This window comes from Morone saxatilis, unplaced genomic scaffold (genome assembly GCF_004916995.1).
Source record: "Morone saxatilis isolate NCDOM2014 unplaced genomic scaffold, NCSU_SB_2.0 Contig9, whole genome shotgun sequence".
Lineage (NCBI taxonomy): Eukaryota > Metazoa > Chordata > Actinopteri > Moronidae > Morone > Morone saxatilis.
In genome coordinates, this window is record NW_023340268.1 from 2,261,265 (window position 1) to 2,266,760 (window position 5,496).

The 5,496-nt window shown below is 40.0% G+C and overlaps 1 protein-coding gene across 1 annotated transcript in view; it reads right to left on the bottom strand.

Annotated features, from left to right (window-relative positions):
* The window catches only part of LOC118343286 (voltage-dependent calcium channel gamma-7 subunit-like), a gene marked incomplete at its 3' end in the record, with an annotated part of 32,159 nt that overhangs the window by 25,698 nt on the left and 965 nt on the right, over nucleotides 1-5,496 (bottom strand).

Consider the following 5,496-nt stretch of genomic DNA (forward strand, 5'->3'; position numbering starts at 1 on the left):
AGGGTGTGTGTGTGTGTGTGTGTGGGGGGGGGGGTTTTGTTGAGAAGGCAATATGTCCCTCTGTCAGCAGTGAGGGGCTGGCTTGTGCCAACTGGCAGGAAAGGAGATGGATATTTAAAGATGGAAAGAATGGAAGACGAGATAAAGAGGGGAGAGGAGTCACACAGGAGGGGATGGTGAATAGAAGGGCAGGGGAAAGGAAAGAGGGAAACAAAAGCAGGAATGAGGAGGGGTGGATCAGATACATCTATGGGCTTAAATAACTCCACATTCATTTGTAAAAGGGACTAAGGAAGGAAGAAAAGAAGAAAGCAGTAGGATGGTGAGTGGTATGAGACATAAGAATGGGTCAAAGGGATTATGGAAAGTAAGAATAGAGTAAAATGAGCTGAATGCTGTTGAAGCAGTTAAGTTAGTAAGGGATGAAAAAAGAAAGCAAGAGACAGGAGAAAAAAGAACAAGCAAAGAAAGAAGATTGAAGGAGGAAGTGATTGCTATTCAAGAAAAGTCATTACTTCTGAAATACCAAAAACAACTTATCTTTTAAAAATAGCATCAAATTCTACAGATGAGACAATCCCTAAGAATGATGCTGAACCACGTTCATGTCTCTGGGAGCCGCCAGAGGACTCTCATTTCTCTAAGCAGTACTTAAGACGATGAAAGCTTTGGGAAACAAACCCTCGTCCTGTAGTCTGTAGAACGACTGCTGGACTGATAAAGATAATTAGCTTATGCGGCGGGTAAGAAAACACACACACACACACACACACACTAGTGAAAATGAGGGAATGCCTGCAATAGACTGTTAATGTGCTGAGGAGAGGTAGATAAAATAAGATAAGCACAGATACAGTGAAAGAATAACGAGGAGAAGAAAAGGAAAGGGAACTTACAAGGAAAGACCTTGGCCCAAAAATGGAGGAAAGTCCTTGTACCACACACACACGCACGCACACACATACTGTACATCACACATGCACCACAGCTGGCAGGCAGTCAGTGTTAAGTGTGACACATCCTACATGCCTGTACATGTGCAAAGCAGTATTCACAAAACCCTCCACCACCCAGTCACACACACACGTCTTCACTCACCTTCACTCAGTTTGAATGTTGTATAATGTGAGGTCACATTTGACTTTGGCCAGAGGGGGAATTGACCTTAACTCTGCATGATACAAACACTGAAAATATATGACTGCTGCTGGGTGGAAAACTGGCATCTCCAAACTGTCTGCTTGTCAGAAAAAACAGCCTTGTTTTCCGCTTGACTGCGCTGATTTCTCTTTAGGTTCGGATTTTCGTCATGAACCTGCCAAGCCTGGGAACCAGACAAATCTGCAACTCATGTTTTATTTGCTCTGGCAGATGCGTCTAGCCGGCCTCCCATCAAGACCATCCTGTTTCTGGCCAGGCCAATCACAACCTATCTAACATGGGGTAGGTTTGATACCATGGCTATACAAAGGAACGCAACCTCATTGGCTGTTTTGTGAAGTGATTCTGTTTAATCCAGCATCACGTCAATATTAAATGAACTGGACGGCAGATGCACTTACAGCTTTTGTTGAGAAGAGAGATGTATTTGCAGTACTTCAGGATTTCGTAAGTTTAATTTACTATATGCTACATCCCATTTCGTTGCTCTGATAAGGCTAAAAAAGGACCCGGCCCCATAGGTGAATCTGGGCCAGGTTGGATAAAGGCAGATTTATTTAAAGATTTATTGCTAGATCTTATTGGCCTTACAAATGGTCAACCTCTCTGCACTCTGACAGTCTTTCGTGGGATTGCAAGAGTCAGCGTGCAACAACTTGTTGGATCGTTGAATGGCATTGGAAACCCCCTCCCCTCACACATTTCTGACATCAAAACTGGTGGGGGGCCTTATTTCAACAGTTGTAACTTTCTGAAACCAAAAATCCGAAAGGTACATCCTCTTTATGGAGTGATTGACAAGGTGTGCTGAGGAGAGAAAATATGCAGGCTTCGATCTTTTCTCTCAAGCTCTCTTTTGTCATTCCTACTTATTCCACCCTTTAACTGAGTGCAAAACTATGAATGCTTTTGAGGAGAGACAGTTTGAAAGCATGTTCCCTTATCCTCATTTGTAGGATTAATTGTGTTGAGACAACAAACATGCAAAACCCACAGTCCTTGGAGAGAGGTCGGAAAGGCTGTGGGATGTAGCCAAAAGGAGGCTATGACGTCAGGCTCTTTGCTCTGCCTTCAGATGTGGCCATTCAGAGCTTTACATGTCTGTAGATGTAGTTAGACGATATGAACTAGTTTGTTTAAAGCATGTTGAATTCCAACAAGTCCTTCACCATTAGCGACATCATGCAATTTCCTTCTTAAAACGTTACAAAGAAAAGAAAAAGATTCATATATGTGTTCTCTGATCTTCCATCTTTGTGCTTGCCATTTAGTTTGGTCCATGCAACTAAAACCACTTGGTCATGATTAGGAGAGGATTGTTGCCATGGCTGTAAGAAAGCAGAGCTGACAGTTAGGAAATGGGATGCAAATAGCAATCTCTAACTTCTGAGTGAGGTGCTCTGTATGCCCAACCATCCACCCCAACCTCATGCTTCGGGGTCCTTATTAACACAGCCACAAGAGATCACTTGTCAGAAAAATGGAAAAATACCATAGGTTGCTTTGAATAAATACTAATGCAATAGTTTTCCTAATGGATTATTTAAGTCTCTTGGAAGTAAAAGACATAGCAGAGAGACCAAAGCTTCCAGCATCATTTTCTTGGACAAACTCAATCAATCGACTGCATTGCTGTATGGCTCCAAGGACTGTAGTCAAGTCCCTTCTTATTGCCTTCTCCTTCATAACCACAAATTATCATCCATGTTTTCTTCTTTTGATTTAGGTGTCATTGCTTCAATAGAATTACTGCAATATTTTGTCCCTGTGTAGTTTTTTTATTTTATTTTTAGCTGCAATTTGACAGTGGTATTATTTGAATTTAACCAAATAGTCTCATCATTAACAAAAAATCTACCAGTAATTAATGCACAAAAACAACAATTAACACATTTTTCAGTAGCAAGTTTAGATTTTAATAATGTCCAGTCTTGGGTCAGGCTTTAACAACTTGCGACTATTTTGTAATAGAGTTTTTCTTAATGAGGTGTGCTCTAGACCTCCTTGACCTTGATGGGATTGAGGTTAAAAACAGAACAAATGTGGTTATTGGCCCAATTTTAAACTTTTTAAATTCTTGGATAAGGTTTCATGAGCCTTGGAGCGGGTAATTTGTCACAGCCAAATCATCCTGTTGCTGAACTTGCTGTAAAACACAAAATCTGGAGTCACAAGGTATTAATGTGACAGCAGAGACGTGTTGTTATCTCTCTGTTGGACAAATGTATCTCAAGGACTTTACAGTACCTTGAGTAACCCCAGTGGGAAATGAAGCACTGACCATGCCACTGATGGTGACTCATGCCATCAATCAACCGTTTAAATAACTGAAGTTCGTGGGTGATTTATTTCCCTTCACCTCAGAGAGCTGCACGCCATCTGACAATGATAATGCTTCACGTCTCATACAAGCACTGTGCAAATCTGTATACATCTCTGCACTGAACGATTGTATATTATACCAGACCTTCTAACCCACTGTACAAGCTTTTGAGATTTCCCAATACCCCACTCATACTTTCAAGAGGAACTAATTATTTCATTCAAGGCATATTCTACTACTTTTTAAGAATGGGTCTTTCAGGTAAACCCACTTTCCCTCAACCAACCTTGTCTAATTCTACCTCAGTTTATGGTTTACTACATTTCCTCCATTGTAGTTGTTAGTTGCTATTACTGTTCCCGCTAACTATTCTGATCTACATGTGCTTATTCCACATGAACTGATGTTGAAAATGAAATATGAAATATTAGAAAGTAAAATATTGACTGCAAGCACTCTCACTTCACAAGGCCACTCGAGCAAGGTCTTCCTCAGGGTGAGGGTTACCTTACTCAGCGTATTAATTGCACTTGTAACAAGCCCCGAAGGAGGTCTACGAATGTTTTAATGCAGTCAGCTAGAAAGTCAAAGAAAAATTATTCAAATCATTGTGCAGCAGTGGATTTTCCCAAAGAAGTGGTTGTCTGAGCTGCACAGTATTTTACACTCCCTTACGTCCAACTCTGCCCATCATAGAAGTGCAGCTCAACACAAGATAACTATTGATTCAGTGCGTAAAACACTCACTGGTGGCACTGACAATCTCTATTGTGAATTTCCGAAGGCTAGACTGCTTGCAAGGTATAACCATGAGAAATCTTTTATATTCCATTCCACATGACATGTATGCAAATGCTAATGCAAACACTTTCACACACTAGCTAAAGGTTAAATCATTCCATTGAAACATATATCTGTAGGTGGGTTTCCATCCACCTGTTTTTATGCACATTTTCAATTTGCGCATAAATAAAAACTAAGAAGAAACACTGAAAATTCAAAAAAACTAAGAAAATAAATATTGCAATTTCAAAAAGTGCAATGGAAATAGATTCAGCAAACAAAATCAATCATGAAGTACATAAAGCATGTGATTTAAAAGTCCAGGGTGTAACATCTATTCTGCATTCTACATCTGATCTATTGGGGGTAATGGAATATAATGTGTTTATAATCATCTGAATAATGGTTTGATTATGATACGTTTTTATTTACAGACACCACAGGTCGGCTTCCGGGAAGGCCACCATGTTCAACCGCCATGTTTCTACAGTAGCCCAGAACAGACAAACCAAGCACTGGCATTAAGACCTTTGAGTTTTGAGGCCACCATAGTTTCTTTTACACACAGCCTGTTCTCATAATCAAATACAGTATGCAAGCAGTGTTCAGTTAGATGTGATCTGCAACTTTACCACTAGATGCCACTAAATCCTACCCACTGGTCCTTTATATGTGAAGTGTCCACTCCACCAAAGAGACGAAAAATGTCGGCAGGCATCATGTGGAGCAATGAGGAGACTGTAACCGTCTTCATCATCATTTTTTTCCTGCATTTGAGGTTTGCCTTCTAACTATGTCCTGTTGCGCCCTCTTTTTCTACAATTGTATTATGGCCCCCGACTGGAGCATTACAAAACGCACATATATCTGCATTTCTCTTTTGCTGATTTTCAGAAAATTGGGGTAATATCATTACATTTGGAAGGAAAAATGGCATTCACACATATTTTACATACATCATTATAAGGTCTATTCTAAGACTCTGTAACTTATATCACAATTTCAAACAGTTTCTAATCATATTACAGTATTGTCCTGTTATTATATGCAGTTTTCCTTTGAGCAGCAACATCTGTGCAGATTCCCTTTGTCTTTAACAGAATAGTATACATTAGTTCACTTGAATTACCAGAATGCCGACTGGAGCAGGAAATTAAAAAGCTCTTCAACCTTTTTTCTTCAACACACACACACAGGCACTATGCATATATATGTAGAGAGAGAGAGAG